The 18,467-nt window shown below is 53.9% G+C and overlaps 1 protein-coding gene across 1 annotated transcript in view; it reads left to right on the forward strand.

Moving 5' to 3' along the window:
• The first annotated feature begins 7,473 nt into the window (after positions 1-7,473).
• LOXL2 (lysyl oxidase like 2) overlaps positions 7,474-18,467 on the forward strand; it is a 70,715-nt gene continuing 59,721 nt past the window's right edge. The window contains exon 1 of the mRNA XM_059870693.1: positions 7,474-7,610. The gene's annotated coding sequence lies outside the window, so the exon portion shown is untranslated. The remainder of the gene's footprint in view (positions 7,611-18,467) is intronic.

The following is an 18,467-nucleotide window of genomic DNA, read 5'->3' on the forward strand; positions in this document are numbered from 1 at the left end:
CCTGGAATTCCCAGCCCAGGCTGGGATTGGCCCTTCCTGCCCAAACCAGCCCCGTTTTCCTCCGGGGCTGCTCCGGGGACGGGGAGCGATCCCGAAGCTCCTTGATCCCATCCCCCCTTTGGGATCTCCGCGCGCAGCGCCCGGAGGAGCCCGGAGCGATCCCGGCAGGGGGAGGGGCGGCTCCGGGGGGATCCCCCGGGATTGGTGTCCCCGGGAAGGGACAAGGGGACGCTGAGCGGCTGGCCCGGGGGCACCTCGTCCCTGCCGAGGGCCATTGTTGTCCCCAAGGTCCCGGTATTGTCCCCAAGGTCCCATTGTTGCTCCCGAGATTCCATTGTTGTTCCCCAGGTCCCATTGTTGGGACCAAATAACGCGTGAAGCTCCCGAGAGCCCGAAAGGGCCCGGAGGGCTCCCCCTGTCCCTGTCCCCGCGTCCCTGTCCCCGTGTCCCTGTCCCCGTGTCCCTTCCCCATGTCCCTGTCCCATCCCTGCGTCCCTCTGTCCTTTCCCCGTGTCCCTGTCCCTGTCCCCGTGTCCCTGTCCTCGTGTCCCTGTCCCTGTCCCCGTGTCCCTGTCCTCATGTCCCTGTCCCTTCCCCATGTCCCTGTCCCATCCCTGCATCCCTCTGTCCTTTCCCCGTGTCCCTGTCCTTTCCCCATGTCCCTGTCCCTTCCCCCTGTCCCTGTCCCCCTGTCCCTGTCCCTTCCCCGTCCCTGTCCCCTCCCTGTCCCTTCCCTGCATCCCTGTGTCCTTTCCCTGCGTCCCTGTCCCTGTGTCCCTCCCCTATGTCCCTTTCCCTTTCCTGGATCCCTTCCCTGTGTCCCTGTTCTTGTTCCACTTCCCTCTGTCCCTTCCCTCTGTCCCTGTGTCCTGTCTCTGTGTCCCCTCCCCCATGTCCCTGTCCCTTCCCTGGGTCCCCTCTCTGTGTCCGTGTCCTTGTTCCTGGGTCCCTGTCCCTCTGTCCTTTCCCTGGGTCCCCTCCCTGGGTCCCCATCCCTTCCTTGTGTCCCTGTGTCCCTGTGTCCCTGTCCTTGTGTCCCTGTGTCCCTGTGTCCATCAGTCCCTTCCCTGTGTCCCTGTGTCCCTGTGTCCCTGTCCCTGTGTCCCTGTGTCCCTCAGTCCCTTCCCTGTGTCCCTGTCCCTGTGTCCCTGTGTCCTTCAGTCCCTTCCCTGTGTCCCTGTCCCTGTCAGGACCCATTCCCTGCCGGGCACAGGGAATCAGCACTCCCAGGTTTTCCCCAAAGGCTGAGGAGGGATTTGGGATTTGGGATTTGGGATTTCCTGGCACCGTTCCTGAGCACCCTCCCCTTCCCCAGCCCAACCCCGGGCAGTTCCCGCCTCCTCCCTTTCCCTTGGCTCAGCTTTCCCAAGGCCCGAGGGACTTCCCTGGGTCCTGTCCCTGGATCCTGTCCTTGGATCTGATCGCTGGATCCCATCCCTGGATCCCATCCCTGGATCTGATCCCTGAATCTGATCCCTGGATCCTGTCCCTGGATCTGATCCCAGGCTCCCATCCCCCAGATCTCACCCCCAGATCCCATCCTTGGATCCCACCTCTGGATCCCACTCCCAGATCCCATCCCTGGATCTGATCCCTGGCTCCCATCTGGGATCCCACCCCCAGATCCCACTCCTGGATTCCATCCTCGGATCCTACCTTCAGATCCCACTCCCGATCCCACTCCCAGCTCCCACTTCCCAATCCCATTCCCGGATCCCACCCCCAGCTCCCACCCCTGGATCCCATTCCCAGATCTTACCCCCAGCTCCCACTCCCAGCTCCCATTCCCCAGCTCCCACTCCCGATCCCACTCCCGATCCCATTCCCAGCTCCCACTCCCAGCTCCCATTCCCGGATCCCACTCCCAGCTCCCACTCCCGATCCCATTCCCAGCTCCCATTCCCAGCTCCCATTCCCAGCTCCCACTCCCGATCCCACCCCCGGATCCCACTCCCAGCTCCCATTCCCCAGCTCCCACTCCCGATCCCACTCCCGATCCCATTCCCAGCTCCCACTCCCAGCTCCCCCCGGTCCCGCTCCCGGCTCCCCCTGGAGCTCGGCTCTGGGCCGGGCCCTTCTCCCTGTGCCGGGAATCCCGCGGGGCTCGCATCCCTCGGGAAGGGCAGAACCGCCCCAATCCTCATTCCCAGATTTTCCTGGGATGCGCTCGCGCTGCCTTCCCGGCGCTGCCCCCGCCTCCAGCTGCGCTTCTCCTCCTTTTCCTGGCTAGAAATTCCCTCTCTTCCTGGTTTTTTGGGGGGGAAAACTTCATTTTCTCTGTTCCATCCTCATCTCCTGGGGAGCTGCAGGTGGGAATCCCTCAGGGAATGGATGTGGGGGATCCTTTGTGCCTCCTGGGATTGTCAGGAGCTTCCTGGGGGAATTCACCTTCCAGCACCCCATTCCTTCCCTCCCTGCTCATCCCCGAGGGATCCCAGACAGGCAGAGAGGTTCAGTGCCTCGTGCTGGGATTCCAGGAGATCCAGGAGATCCAGGAGATCCAGGAGATCCAGGAGCTCCCATTCCAGGGCAGAGCCCAGCACTGATCGGGAAAAGGGTGCAAATAAAGGAATTAATTCATTTTAAAAAGAAGGAGGGAAATAAAGGAAGATTTGCTTGTTCTGGGAATGCCTGCAGGGAAATGCTCCTGCTGGGAGGATTTCTCTGGAATTTGGGGTTTTCCCACCTTGAAACCTCCCAGGGCTTTGGATAATGGGGGCTGGATGAGCCCCAGGCCAGGTTGGAATGACCCAGGATAGTGGAAGGGTGCAATGAGATGATTTTATTTCCTTTCCCACCCAAACCATTCCATGATTCCAAGCTGGAGAAATTCCCACAGGGATTAAAAATGGAAAATGGCTTTTTTGGGGGGGAGATATTGATTCGTTTCTCCAGAAGTTTGGGATTCCTGAGCCATTGGGATCTGGCTCTTCAATCCTTTCCCTGGATGGGATCAATTAAAGCCCTGGATGACTTTAAAATGCCAGGCAGGGGTTCAGAATGATGTGGGATTGATCCAGCTCTGATTTTTGGGAAGAGAACTGTTCCCACCTGGGAATTCTCCAGTCTGGGATTTGTTATTTGCAGTTCCATTGCAGGAACTTCCCACTGCTTCCCTTGGGTGTGAAAACGGCCCCGTGGCCCTAAAATTCCTGCAGGTTTTGGGATTTCCGGGATCATCTCTGAAGGGAAAAGCTTTTAGAGAGGTTTAAGTACAGAAATTGCTTTTTTGGGGAGATATTGGTTCATTTCTTCTGAATTTTGGGATTTCTCAGCCATTGGGATCTGGCTGACCCATTGCAGAACTTCCCAGTGGATCCCTGAAAAAGGCCACATGGCCCTAAAATTCCTGCAGGTTTTGGGAATTTCCAGGATCATCTCTGCAGGGAAAAGCTTCTGGGGAGCTTTAAATACTGAAATAGCTTTTTTGAGGGGAGGTAGTGATTAATTTCTTCAGAATTTTGGGATTTCTCAGCCATTGGGATCTGCCTGACCCATTGCACAACTTCCCAGCGGATCCCTGAAAACGGCCCCGTGGCCCTGAAATTCCTGCAGGTTTTGGGATCTCCAGGATCATCTCTGCAGGGAAAAGCTTTTAGGGAGCTGCTCCCGGAGCTGGAGAGGTCGAGTCGCCCCACGGAGCCGGCAGGGTGCGAGCAGCAGGACGGGGAGGCAATGAGCCTTCCCCGGGAACTGCAAATGAGGGAAATTACAGCAAATTGGGGAAATTAGAGCAGCCAGCGGCCCGTTCCTCCTTTCTGGGAGCAGGGAGCGTGACTGGAACTGCCGGGTCACAGCCAGGAGTGTCCTCAGGGCAGGGACAAACCCGGAGGGAGGGATGGCACCGGGAGGGGGGGCTGGGAGCGAGGCCAGGGAGGGGATTCAGCTGGAACTGGGATTTGTGCAGGGGTTGGGGTGAAAAACCCGCGTGCAAAGTGCTGAAAACCGGGATCCAGGAACAGCCTTCCCACTTTCCCAGCTCCATCGGAGCAGCGTTTTTCCCTGTGTGATTCCAGGCTGTTTTCAAATCCCTTTTCCCCCCCGGGTGCTTTTCCCCCCCGCTGCAGGACAGAGGGGGCAGCAAATTCCCTGAATCCAGGCAGAGCCTCCGGGAGCTCTGCTGGATTCCTGCTGGATGTTTCATCCCAAGCTCTCCCTTCCATCAGCTGGAATTTTTCATGGATAAAAAAATCCCGCCCAGTCCTGGCCTGAGCCGTGCTGGGCCGTGCAGGCTCGGACACATTCCCCTCTCCACATCCCTCATTCCAGCCTGGAATTGCTCCTGCAGCCTCTCCTGGGACAGGAGATGTCCCCAGGCTGGGGGAGGTGGCTCTGCTGAGGGTCGGGATCCGATTCCCAGGGTTTGTCCTCTTCCCTGAGAATTCCTGTGGCAGGGAAAGGACCTGAGAGCTCATCCCATCACACCCCCCTCCCCTATGCCAGGTTGCTCCACATCCCAGACATCCTACATCCCAGAGATCCCAAATCCCAGACATCCCACATCCCAGAGATCCCAAATCCCAGGGATCCCACATCCCAGAGATCCCAAATCCCAGGGATCCCAAATCCCAGGGATCCCACATCCCAGGGATCCCACATCCCAGACATCCCACATCCCAGAGATCTCATAGTCCAGACATCCCACATCCCAGAGACCCCATAGACCAGAGATCCCATATCCCAGACATCCCACATCCCAGGGATCCCATAGCCTAGAGATCCCATAGCCCAGAGATCCCTCATTCCAAAGATCCCTCATTCCAAAGATCCCACATCCCAGGGATCCCATCTCCCAGAGATCCCAAATCCCAGAATCACAAATCCCAAGGATCCAAACCCCAGAGATCCCTCATTCCAAAGATCCCACATCCCAGGGATCCCTTCTCTCTGGAAGTGCCTTGGGCACCTCCAGGGATGGAGCTGCCCCAGCTCCTCCAGGAATTCCATCCCAGCCCTTCCTCACCCTCCCAGGGAGGAATTTTCCCCAAATCCCATTGATTTCCTTTTGTGCAGGTGCCCCATGCAATTTCCCTTCCCAGCTCCCACGGGAATCACTCTGGAGCAGCTGCAATGGGAACAAACTCAGCTTTTGCAGAAGATGGAGTTGGGCCCTGGAGCTGGAATTGCCTGGCTGGAGAAATCCTGGGAAAAGGGAGAAGTGTCCCGATGGGAACGTTGCTGTGCTGCACTGAGGGATTGCGTCTGGAATCGGGCATTGAAGCTGGAATTTTTAATCCTGATGGAGAGAGTTCAGTTGGAATTGATGTGCAGGAGGATCCCAGAGGAAAACCCATGGACAGCAGCCCTGTGCTAGGATCCCATCCCAGATCCCATCCCTGAATCCCATCCCATATCCCATCCCAGATCCCATCCCACATCCCATCCCAGATCCCATCCCCGAATCCCATCCCTCAATCCCATCCCAGACCCCATCCCTGATCCCATCCCTGAATCCCATCCCTTATCCCATCCCCAGATCCCATCCCTAATCCCATCCCAGATCCCATCCCAGATCCCATCCCTGAATCCCATCCCAGATCCCATCCCTCAGTCCCATCCCAGATCCCATCCCAGATCCCATCCCAGATCCCATCCCAGATCCCATCCCTCAATCCCATCCCAGATCCCATCCCTCAATCCCATCCCAGATCCCATCCCAGATCCCATCCCAGATCCCATCCCAGATCCCATCCCTCAATCCCATCCCAGATCCCATCCCTAATCCCATCCCAGATCCCATCCCAGATCCCATCCCTCAATCCCATCCCTGGGCTCGCTGGAAGCTCCCCTAAACCAGGAATTCCCTGGATGAGGGGAATATTCCTCCAGGAGATTCCTTTGGGAACTCTTCCCTTCCTGCTGATCCATTTGCAAATCCCACAGAGGAGAGATTGAAATGCCCCGACCCAAAGCTGGGAGAAAACCAGGGAATATTTTGGGATTTGGGAAAGGCTGACACTGCTGCCCAAAGCTGGGTCAGGAGACAATTCCAGGCTCCTTCCCGAGATTTCAAACCCACTCCATTTCCTGTTGTTTTCACACATGAAGCCGAGGGAATAAAGAGAATTTTTGGGATGAATTGAAGCCCTGAACGACTTTAAAACCACAGCCCCAGGCAGAGGTTCAGAATGATGTGGGATTGACCCAGCTCTGATTTTTGGGAACTGTTCCCCCCTGGGAATTCTCCAATCTAGGAGTTGTTATTTTTCCATGAGGAATTGTTTTTAACCCTTGGGACTCCCAGGAGTGGGGAATAACTGCAGGACAAGCTGGGATAACAACAAAAATTCCCTGCTTTGCTTTGAGCTGCTGTCAGAGTTAGTTTAGGGAATATCCAGCAGCTGGAAAAGCTGGATGCTGATCAAAGGTGGGGGAATCCAGGGACAGGAGAACGTTGGGAATTCCAGGGAATGTGGGGCAGCTGGGAAAGGGTTAAAGGTGGGGGAACCCCTGGAGATGCCAGCGCTGGGAATCCCAGGATGCTGCACCAGAACCCCCTGGAATCGCAGGGACTGAATCACCTCAGAGATCCCATAGCCCAGAGATCCCTCATTCCAAAGGTCCTACATCCCAGGGATCCCACATCCCAGGGATCACAAATCCCAGAGATCCCATATCCCAGAAATCATTAATTCCAAAGGTCCCACATCCCAGGGATCCCAAATCCCAAAGATCTCTCATTCCAAAGATCCCACATCCCATAATCACAAATCCCAAGGATGCTTCATCCCAGGGATCTCACAACCCAGGGATCCCAAATCCCAGAGATCTCTCATTCCAAAGATCCCTCAATCCAGGGAGCAGCTGGAAAAGCTGAAAGCTGAAAGGTTAAAGGTGGGTGAACCCCGGGAGAGGCCAGCTCTGGGAATTCCAGGGAATGTGGAGCAGCTGGAGACGGGGATGCTGCAGGGTTAAGGGTGGGTGGGTGAATCCCGGGAGATGCCAGCGCTGGGAATTCCAGGATCCTGTGCCAGAACCCCCTGGAATGCCAGGACTGAATCACCTCAGAGATCACATAGCCCAGAGATCCCTCATTCCAAAGATCCCACATCCCAGGGAATCCCACATCCCAAAGATCCCATATCCCAGAAATCATTCATTCCAAAGATCCCACATCCCAGGGATCTCAAGTCCCAGAGATCTCTCATTCCAAAGATCCCTCAACCCAGGGAGCAGCTGGAAAGAGGGATGCTGCAGGGTTAAGGGTGGGTGGGTGAATCCCGGGAGATGCCAGCGCTGGGAACCCCAGGATCCCGCCAGACCCCCTGGAATGCCGGGACCGGACCATTACAGTTCCACCCCGGGTCGGGATAACTCCCAGGATTTGTTCCCTGGGCACCCGGATTACAAACCCGCGCTCCTCATCCTTTTCATTTATTTAAATTTTTTTTTAGGGGAAGCGCGGCCGCTCCCCCCGCTCGGGAGGAGCGCTGAGCTCACGGCTCCGGGGAGGGGTTTGCGGAGCGAATCCAGTGAAATTTGGCAGGAAGCAGCAGCTCCTCGCCGCACATTTCCCTGCCTGCAGGAGGAATTTCACCGCGCTCAGCCCGGGAGCAAAACCTGGATGAAGCGGGGCTGAGCTGCCCCCAGCACAGGCGCCGCGAATCGAGGTAAATTCGGGGCTGCGAGCCGGGGCTGGGCTTTTATTGCCACAAAAATTCAATAATTTCAGCATTTCCAAACCTTCCCTCCTTCCCGACGGAAAGTTTCATTTCCCTTCTTCTCTCCCAGCGTGTTTTTCTCCCTCTCCCATTGTGGTAAAAGACTGGAGGGGGGGAAATGATATTTCTCCTAATTCTAAATTGATTCTCCTAAGCTAATTCTCCCAATCCCGAGTTTTGGGGATTCCTCACCCCGGGTTTGGCCGGGCTGCGATGCCCAAGAGTTTCGCTGTCACTTTAAAGAAGTCCCGGCCGAGCTGGAGATTTTATCCCTTTTTTGCTCCCAGCCATTCCCGACTGGAATAAAAGACGAGTTGCAAACTCGGGCAATGCCCGAGCTGGGATTTTGGTGAAATATCCCGAATTTCCAGCAGAAAACCCCGGCTGGTGCCATCAGCGTTGGGTAAATCGGGGGGGATCTGGAGTTCTCCTCTCCGGATAATTCCCGTTTTTCCAGAGGGAAAACTCAGGGGCAGATGTTTGGCAGAAAGTGCAAAATATGTCCTTAATTAAGGATATTTTATTTTTTTCCCGCTGTCAGTGCTGGGGATCCTCTGAGCCTACCAGCAGCTCCTTGAAAAGTGTTTTATCCTGGTGATTTTTAGGATTACTTGGGAATATCCAGCTGGAAAACTGCCCCGGAGAAACGTGGGATGTTCAACCCGACCCGGGCTGAGCTGACCAGTAATTGTAATTAACATTTCCTTCCCGATGAGTTTTTGCTGTTAATTAAACAGCTGCGGATAAAAGATCTAAACCCAGATAATTCAGAATATTAGAGAGGAAGATCCAACTTTGGATATCTGGGAGTGCAGCAGGAAAATAATTCATCACCTCCACAATCAGCTCATCAAGGTGACAGCGCAGTGCTTCCAATTTTTCCTGGATAAAACCTGAAAATCACGGATCTGGGGCTCCTCCTTCCCGGTTTTCTCCGCTCTGAGCCACCCACGGGGGTGGAATTTCCTCGGCTGGCGAGAGGGGAGCAGTTAAAATCCTATTAAATGAAATAAAAGCGTGAATTGCTCTGGGAGGAATCACCCTGGAGCGGTGCTGGGGGCTCCGGGAGGGAATTCCGATGATCCCGGCCCCAAGGGCCGGAGGGTGTTGGGGAACACCCCCGAAAATGCGTCCTTAAAGGAAATTGAATCCTTCAACAATCCTCGAATCAGGCGGTGCTGGGCTCAGAATTCCTCTCCGTTCGCAGCCAGCGGAGCTCTGGGGGTGCAGAAATGAGAATTTTTGGGGAAAAGCGTCGGGGAAGTGTCGGGAGCTCGGGAAAGCCCCGGGGGGGCAGGGCTGGGGATGGAGCAGGGATGGAGCTCCTGGGGGATTTGTTGGGAATTCCGTGAGCTCTGCTGGGAGTTCCCTCCCCTCACAGCCGAGACCCCAGATGGAGCCAGGAATGAGCTCTGGGTTTAGATCCATCCTTTGACTCCCAAATTCTTTGTCTTGGCTGTCCCTGAGCCCCGTTCTGCTCTCCTTTCTGCTAAGGCCATGATCTTAATTAACATAATCATTAAGATAACTTCTGTACATGAATGAGTTGATTTATATTCATAATTTATATTCATTTTTCTCTTTGAATCCTTCCCCTCCTGAGCACTTCCAGAGCATTCCTGGTGAGGTCTCCAACCAGAGCTCCCAGTTTGGGGCACTGGGATGATCCCCAGATTTTGCCAGGGTTGGGATTAAATGCACGAGACATCATTTCTTATTTGGAATTGGATGTTCATTAGTTCTTATTTACATTATATTTACTTAGATGTTCATTAGTTCTTATTCATATTTACTTAGATGTTCATTAGTTCTTATTTACATTATATTTACTTAGATGTTCATTAGTTCTTATTTACATTATATTTACTTAGACGTTTATTTCTTATTTATATTTACTTAGATGTTTATTTAGTTCTTATTTACATTGCAGTCTCACCACCTGTGAGTTTTACAGCACTTCACTCTAACAAATAAAAAATGAGCCCTGTCTCTCTCTCTGAGCCTTGTTAGGCATAAATTGTCTAATTAAGAAATGGCACTGAAGTTAATTTTACTTTTAATTTGTGGCCTACAGTGTGGATTTTTTTATCCATTTACACAATTAAATTAATGAGAAAGGTGAAGAAGGGCCAGCCTCTGCCCTAAAACATTTATATTTATATTTATATTTATATTTATATTTATATTTATATTTATATTTATATTTATATTTATATTTATATTTATATTTATATTTATATTTATATTTATATTTATATTTACACTGTGTAGTTTTCTATATTTCTATTTATTTCTATATCTAGAATAGAATATATTGCTGTGTTCTAAACCCTCAAACTCCGAGTTTCCCACCCTGTGAAGTCACACACTTCTATCCCAACCTCACACCCACAATCCCAGTTCTGTCATTCCATTCTGGAAGCTTCTCCAGGGCCTCAGGTCAGTGCAGAGTTCTCCTGGAGGTCAGTGCCTGACAGACAGACAGACAGACAGACAGAGCCCTTTTTTGGACCCTCTCTGGACCCTTTTTTTGACACTTTCTGAGCCCTTTCGGGACACCTCTCAGGGCCCTTTTTGGACACTTTTTTGGCCCTTTTTGGACACTTTTTTGGCTCTTTTCTGACACTTCCAGGTCCCTTTTTCGGACCCTCTCTGGGGCCTTTTTTTGATGCTCTCAGGGCCATTTTTTACCACTTTCTGAGCCCTTTTTGGACACCTTCAGGGCCCTTTTCTGACACTCTCAGGGCCCTTTATTGACACCCTCTGAGCCTTTTGTTTTGACACCTTCAGAGCCCTGTTTTGGATGTTTTTTTGGCCCTTTTGGACGCTTTTTTGGCCCTTTTCTGACACTTCCAGGGCCCTTTTTTGATGCTTTCTGAGCCCTTTTTTGACACCATCTGAGCCCTTTGTTTGGACACTTTCTGAGCCCTTTTTGCCGCCTCTCAGGGCCCTTTCATCGACTCCTTCAGGGCCCTTTTTTGGACGCTCTCTGGGCCCTTTTGGACACTTTTTGGCCCTTTTTTTGGACACCTTCAGGGCCCCTTTTTGACACTCAGAGCCCTTTTTTTTGACACTCAGAGTCCTTTTTTTTACACCTTCTGGGCCCTTTTTAGACCCTCTCAGAGCCCATTTCTGCCACTTTCTGTCCCACATTTCCCATTCCCATCTGCAAAAACGCCCTGGCAGGAGGAAAAGTTCCACTCCTAATCCAGGCTGGAAATTTGTTATTCCAAGGGGGATTTCCCAGCAATAACAACAGCCTGGTTTGGAGCCTGGCTGTCCCCTGCTGCATTAGGGAGATTAATTAAAACAGCATCATCCAGAGGGTGAGAAGTGATCCCCTCCTCCTTGGAGGATCCCAGATCCACCTGGAAATCCTCTCCATGGAAATCTGGGCTGAGCTCTGCTCCTTCAGCTCACACAGGATCCTTCTCTGGGCTCAGTTTTTCCCTTCTGATGAATTTTTGGTGTTGAATTTAAGTGGTTTCTGCTGTGTGGAGATAAAAAATTAAAGGAGAGCTTAGAACATTACAGAGATCCTGGTTTAGAAATCTGGGAATGCAGAAGGAAAAGTTTGTCTCATCTCTGTCAGGAGAAATTTGTTGCTATAAAGAGATATTTATCTCCATATTTATTTATATAAAGATGCATTTATAAGGATATTGATGAGGATGTGTTGATGTTTATGAAGAGAAATGCCCTAAAATTTGCAGGGACAGGGGAATTTTTCCAGGGAACAACCCCAGATCATGGCCAACACCTTTCCTGAAGGGGCAGCTCCCAAATCCAGGCCGTGGCCTCTTCCCAGACCTCCTCCCATTCCCACTGGATTTCAATTTTAGCCCCTCAATGGCAAATAAGGGCTCTGAAGGGGCCAAAAAAGGGCTCAGAGAGGGTCCCAAAAGGGCCTGGAAAGCCTCAAAGGCACAAAAACTCTCCTGGGAAGAGAGGGATGTGTGGAGCACCTTCTGTCCGTGGCACAGCTGGAATCCAGCTGTGTCACCTGCAGGTCCCTGATTCCCTGCTCTCCTCCCGTGCCTGGTGTGGGAGCAGGAGCAGGAAGGGACATGTGGATGGTGACACTGCCAGGATCCAGGGCCAGCTCCAAGGAATCCCTGGAAGTGGGAGCCAGGGATTCCCAACTGCAGTGCTGGGGGAAGGGGGGTGGGCTCCAACTGACAGGGGGGAAACTCAGGAAGGAATTCCTCCCTGGGAGGGTGGGAGGGGCTGGGATGGGATTCCCAGGGAGCTGGGGCTGCCCCTGGATCCTGGCAGTGCTCAAGGCCAGGCTGGAGCCCCCTGGGACAGTGGAGGTGTCCCTGCCATGGCAGGGGTGGCTCTGGGTGGGATTTCAGGTCCCTTCCCACCCAAACCATTCCAGGATTCTTTGATTTTATTTCCCCATCCCTCTGTGGGTGCTGCAGGAACAGCCCTGGGCTCTGGGAATGGGCTGGGCCTGGAGGGACAGGGAATGGCTCCCACAGCCCGAGGGCAGGGATGGATGGGAGATGGGGAAGGAATTCCTGGCTGGGATGGAATTCCCAGGGAGCTGTGGCTGCCCCTGGATCCTGGCAGTGCCCAAGGCCAGGCTGGAGCCCCTGGGACAGAGGGAGGTGTCCCTGCCATGGCAGGGGTGGCTCTGGGTGGGATTTCAGGTCTCTTCCAACCCAAACCATTCCAGGATTTCAAATTTAATCAAACAAGGATGAAAAGGGCCGTGATCAGGGAATTTTCACAGGGATTTTCCCACCCCTCTTTGCTCTCTGCCTGCTGCAGTTCCTCCTCCCTGGCTGGCAAACATTCCCAAAGGCCCTGGCATGGGCAGCCAAGGTGGAGTCACCATCCCTGGGAATTGCAGGCACAGCTGGTGGTGGCCCTGGGGACGTGGTTTGGGGGTGAACAAGGTGGGGTCTGAAAGGTCGTTTCCAACCTGAACCATTCCATGGCTCTCTGGGCCTTTCCAGAGCTCCTTCCCCAGCCAGGAAATCCCTGCTCTGATGGTTCCCTTGGCTCAGGAGATTGGGGCTGGTGCCTCTGATCCTTCCCGGGACCTTTGTGGCTCAGGTTTTTAGGAGTGGGAACGAGAAGGGATTTAACCCATGGGGATTTAACCCTTGGAGAGCCCCTGCCATGGCAAGGTGGAGACTCTTGGAGCAGTGGGAGGAGGTATCCAACATCCCAGCCCAGGGAATGGCGGGATTTTATTCCCTTGAACAATTCTGGAGAGGCTCCCAGTGGAGAAGAGGCTGGAGAGCTCCTCCAGTGGCACTGGCAAATCCTGTTCCCAGCCCGAGGAATGCACCTGGGGTGATGGAGCTGGAACTGGGGATGCAGGGATTCCTGGGATTCCTGTTCCCAGCCCGAGGAATGCACCTGGGGTGATGGAGCTGGAATTGGGGATGCAGGGATTCCCGGGATTCCTTTTCCCAGCCCAAGAATGCACCTGGGGTGATGGAGCTGGAACTGGGGATGCAGGGATTCCTGGGATTCCTGTTTCCAGCCCAGGAATGCACCTGGGGTGATGGAGCTGGAACTGGGGATGCAGGGATTCCCGGGATTCCTTTTCCCAGCCCGAGGAATGCACCTGGGGTGATGGAGAGTGAAATTAGGAATGCAGGGATTCCCAGGACTCCTGTCCCAAGAGAAATCATGTTCCCACCCCAGGAACGAACCTGGATTGAAGGAGAGTGGAATTGGGGATGCAGGGATTCCCGGGATTCCTGTTCCAAAGGAAATCCTGTTCCCAGTCAGAGGAATGCACCTGGGGCGATGGAACAGGGAATTGGGGATGCAGGGATTCCCGGGATTCCTGTTCCAAGGGAAATCCTTTTCCACCCCCGAGCAATGTACCTGGGGCGATGGAGCTGTAATTAGGGATGCAGGGATTCCTGGGATTCCTGTTCCCAGCCGGAGGAACGCACCTGAGGCAATGGAGAGTGAAATGAGGAATGCAGGGATTCCTGTGATTCCCGGGATTCCTGTTCCCAGCCCATGAACTCACCTGGGGCGATGGAACAGGGAATGGGGGACGCAGGGATTCCCGGGATTCCCGGGATTCTCGGTTCCAAGCGGCCGAACACCAACGGTTCAGAGCCCCAGGGACAATCGGGACAATTGTCCCCGCTCCCGGGGGATGTGGAGCCGCTGCCTCCTCGCTCCCATGGAATTCCAGCCTTTCCTTTTGTTGTCGGGGCGAGGAGGGGAGCTGGGAAGTGTCTGGCTCTGGGCTCTGCCCGAGCTCATCCATTGCTGGATGGGATTCCAAAGGGGAATTTTGGCTGGATTTGGCTCAGGAGATGAGCGGGCTCTGTTACACCTGGGAAAGGGCTGGAGAAGGAAAAACGCAGGATTAGGAATTTTGGGAGGTCTGTGAAAAGGAGGGAGGAGGATTTTGAACGGGCAGAGTGCCAGGACAAGGGGCAATGATTTTAAACTGCCAGAGGGCAGGGATGGATGGGATATTGGGAAGGAATTCCCAGAGCAGCTGTGGCTGCCCCTGGATCCCTGGAAGTGTCCAGGGATGGACGCCCTGGGACATTGGGAGGTGACCCTGCCATGGCAGGGGTGGCACTGGATGGGATTTAAATCCCTTCCAACCCAAACCATCCCAGGATTCCATAACAATTCCATGGCTTTTCCTCGCCATCCCGTGCCTCTGTTCCCTTCAAAACCCAGGCCTGGAGCCCTGGAAAGGGCTGACTCAGCAGCCACCAGGATGATGCCTGGAAGCCTTAAATTGCACATTCCTGTGGGGATGGATCTCAGCTTCCAGCCTGGAACATGGCACGGAGGACCGGGAGACCTGGAGCATTTCCTGCCCTCTCCACCGGCTCTGCTCATGGGATTTTAATGCTCTGACTGGGATTCCTTTGAATGGAGAGACCAAAACATTGCCCTGACAAATCTGGAGGTCGTTAGAGGGGAGCACCGAGCCCCAAAGGAAGGGAAAACCCAGCCCAAGCCAAAGCTCCTGCCAAGCTAAGCCTGGATTTCTCCTCAGGCAGCTCAGCACGTGCCGCTCCCCCAGCCTGGAGGGGAGAAGGTGTCCAGGAGTCCCTGCCAGCGGCACAGCCGTGGCTTTCCTGGAATATTTTCCATGTTCAGTCGTGTTCTTGTGGTTTCTGGTGTCCCCCTGATGTGTGGGTGCAGCTGGGGCTGCCCAGGCCCTTGAAGTGTTGTTTGGGGTGAGGCTGTGGCTGAACCAACCCTGCATGGCAGGGAGAGTTCTGGAGATCAGAGCCCTAAAATGTCCTGGAGCTGAGCAGGGAGATTTCAGGAAGGAATAAATCCGGGGTTTCTGTGGGGTGGAGGAGCTGCTGGGCAATGCTCTCTGTTCTCAATCCTCTAAACCAGGCCTGGCCCCGAATCCCAGTGAAGAAGGACCTGGACGCTGGGGATCAGAGCCATGGAATGGTTTGGGTGGAAGGGACTTTAAATCCCTTAAATCCCATCTCCTTCCACCCCCTTCAGCATCCCTGGGTGCTCCAAGCCCCATCCAGCCTGGCCAGGGATGGGGTAAGCCCAGCCTGAGCTCTGCCACGCCAGAATTCCTGGTTTTCCCTCCTGTCCCCTCTGGATAGACAAAAGCTGAGCCCATTTCAGTGCTGAGGCCCTGGGAGCTTTCCCTGCTGAGCTCCTGAAGTTTCCCCCTTGGAGCTGGGCTGCCATTTTTGGTGGGAATCCCAAACTGTGGCTGTGGGATCCCTCTGGATTCTTCCCGGCTTAATCTGAGGAAATTTCTTGGGCCCCTCACTGAACAGGGGCTGAGGGTTTATCTTGGGGGACACAAAACCCTGTGGAAGTTTTGTCTCCTGGTGTTTGGGATTGGAGGGAGCTCAGGCTGATGTCCCAGTCTTGTGCAGAATTCCCCCAGGATTTTTGCAGGTGGAGTGGGAATTCTGAGTGGTTTTCCAGTGCCTTCCCCTCGAGGAGCCCCTCCTGACCCCACAGCAAAGAAGGGACCTGGTGCTGCCCCACCTGAGTGCCCCCAGCCATTTTTCCTAGGGATGGGTGGGGAATGAGTTCCTGCATTGGTGGAATTCCTTTTTTCCCAGCCAGAATTCCCTCTGTGGTGCTTTGTGCTCTCTCACCTGGATTTCTCCAGCTCGGTGAGAGTTTTCTCCTTTCCCTGTGCAGGATTTGGATGATCCCCGTGGGTCCCTTCCAGCTCAGACTACTCGATGATTCCCAAATCCCTGAATCCCTGGGGAGCAGCAGCAAACCCAGTTTGGGCTCCGGGGCAGCCCGGCTCAGCCAGGCTCTGCCAAGAGTGAAAATTCCACCTCCTGGATCCGCTCTAATCCCAATTAGTGTCTCCCAGGCTAATCTCGGTCCCAATTAAAGCAACCTGGAGCTGTGCCCTGACCTTCCCTGGCAGGGCCGGGATTCTTGGAGAGGCTCCGGCCCCTGGCAGGCTCGGCTCATTAACACCTCGGCAGGCTGGAGCCATCCCCAGCCCTCCTCGGCACAAGCTGTCGTGTCCTTTGGCTCCAGCCCTCCGTGACACGGCTGCAGAGGCCGGGTTTGAGCAGGGACAGGGAGGGGAAGGGGAGCTCACGGCCTGGGGGTGTCCCCCGATGCCGAGGGACAACCCCAAGCAATAAATAAATTTTGCTGTCAGTGCCAGCAGGACTTATGCGTGTGGTCATCCGTGCTGATAGCTAATGCCCTGAGAGGATTCCATTTCACAGCATCCTGGGCACAGTCACTGCTGACACTTCTCATCATCCCGTGGAGGGGCGAACAGCAGCAGTTTTGCAAAGTGTCAGAGCAGTCCTCGGGTTCAGAGGGGACCTTCTGCCTGCTGAAACACTGCAGAATGTGTGCACCTTCACAGATCAGCAAACTGAGGTCAGGCTAACAAGGCTGTAAAAAAGCCACAGGGGCTGCTCCTTCTAGCAGGAGAGCTGAATCCCTGCAAGGTCAGTGAAGCGAAATGTGGAATAAATAAACTCCACAACCAGAGATAGTTATGGAGTGGGTGTGTGTGTCAGTGCCCAGCACAAGCGAGATAGCTCTCGTGAAATACTTGTGCCCAGAGCCTCAGTCTGACCCACATCTTTATTCACAAAGGTATTCCATATGCAATACATTGCACAACCTTGCCATGCATATTCAACCCCTGGCCCCACCTGTCCTCGCCTTGCATGGTAATCAGATCCACACCCTTCTGGGCATGCGTTGTTTGCTGTGGTGGTCGCACGGGGGTCTCTGGTGGTCTCTGAGGCTGAAGGCCATGGTCTTCCTCATGACTGAACTTTTGAACTTTTCTCCTTGGCGTGTGTGCTCTTGGTCCCGTGGTGCTTATCTGAGCGTGTCAGTCGGCCTTGATCAGCTTGGAGACAGAGGAGCTCCTTTATCTGGGTTCTTTGCATCCCTTGGTCTCTTCTGGTATTGTTCTTTATGCAAGAAGCTTCAGAAATTTGCATTTTCCTATGCCCTTTGTACCATGGCAGAGGTTTCTTAAGTAAAAGGGTTAAAATTGAACACACAGTTCTACAGGCTAAACTTTAAATACTTAATTCATATTGCTAACTCAAGTGAATTCCAAAAATCTCTATTTCATCAGGGTGCCCCAGGTGAGCAGTCTTAGGCCAGAGAGCTCAGCCCTCCGGGGGCTGGGTGCCCGAGCCCGAACTGCAGCACAGCCGTGGCCACCTTAGCCAGCTCAGTGACTGCCAGCTTGAGTGGTCTCAGCTCTTTCATGGTTTCAGCTCTCAGCTTGCCAAGGGGCTCTGGCTGGTCGTGGCTTTCAGAAGAGCAGACGGAGAGAGAGAGAGAAGAGGCCTCGGCTGTTCCACGGTGCTTTATTTGAGGGGTCTGTGAAGGGTCCGACGACAGCTCCTCTGCCAGAACGGGCCAAGGCAGCCCCTTTCATAGGGTTAGGGGGGCTTGGGGACTGACCAGTTGTAAGGGTGAGGGAAAACAGCCTGAGGGGTCACAGAGAGATAAACAGGCCTGGAGGACCGGAGTGGAGACTTCTGGTTTGGCTCCTATGACCTGGCATTTCCTGATCTCTAACCTCCATCCTCCACGGGGCTGTAGCTAGGCCCGTGTCTGCTGCACCAGCCCTCCCTGAAACGGCTGCAGAGGCCGGGTTTGAGCAGGGACAGGGCGGGGAAGGGGAGCTCACAGCCTGGGGGTGTCCCCTGATCCCAAGGGACCCCCAAAAGCGGGGCTGGCACGGGTTCCTGTTTGCCTTGGCACAGAGCAGGCTCTGGGCTCTTTGCTGAGCCTTTTCTCCTCTCAGATATTCGGGTTTAGTTGACGTTGAGCTTTCTGGAGGCTCAGAAATAAACCAAAACTGACCAGAGGGGAATTTGTTCATGTTCTGGTCAAGATGCTGAAGTGCTGCCTTATCTCTGACAGCTGCAGGATCTGACTGGGAGGTTGCTCCACTCTTTATCTGCCTTTTCCTTCCCAAATTTCCCTCACATGGCTGCAGGACCATCCAGATGCTCCCAGAAATAGAAATACAAATATTTATAAACAGATCCCTGCGTTCTCAGGGTGCGGGACAGCCCTGGGAAAGCTTTAACAACCCTTCAGAACCCAAATAATGAATGATCCTTTCTAAACCCAAACAATGACCCCTTCTTAACCCAGCTGGGAGTTTGGGGCTAAATCAGCCTCCTCAGCTGAATTTTCCTGGAGAGCTTCTGCAGCTGGATTTCGTTTTTTGAGGAGGGTTTGCTGAGGGTTTAAAAATGCTTTAAAAACCAAGGAACAGCAGCCACTGAGGACGGAGCTGATCAAACCAGGTGTTTGGGGACAGAGCAGATCAAGACAGATGTTGTTTAGGGGTGG

Source organism: Haemorhous mexicanus, chromosome 30 (genome assembly GCF_027477595.1).
Source record: "Haemorhous mexicanus isolate bHaeMex1 chromosome 30, bHaeMex1.pri, whole genome shotgun sequence".
Taxonomy (NCBI): Eukaryota; Metazoa; Chordata; class Aves; order Passeriformes; family Fringillidae; genus Haemorhous; species Haemorhous mexicanus.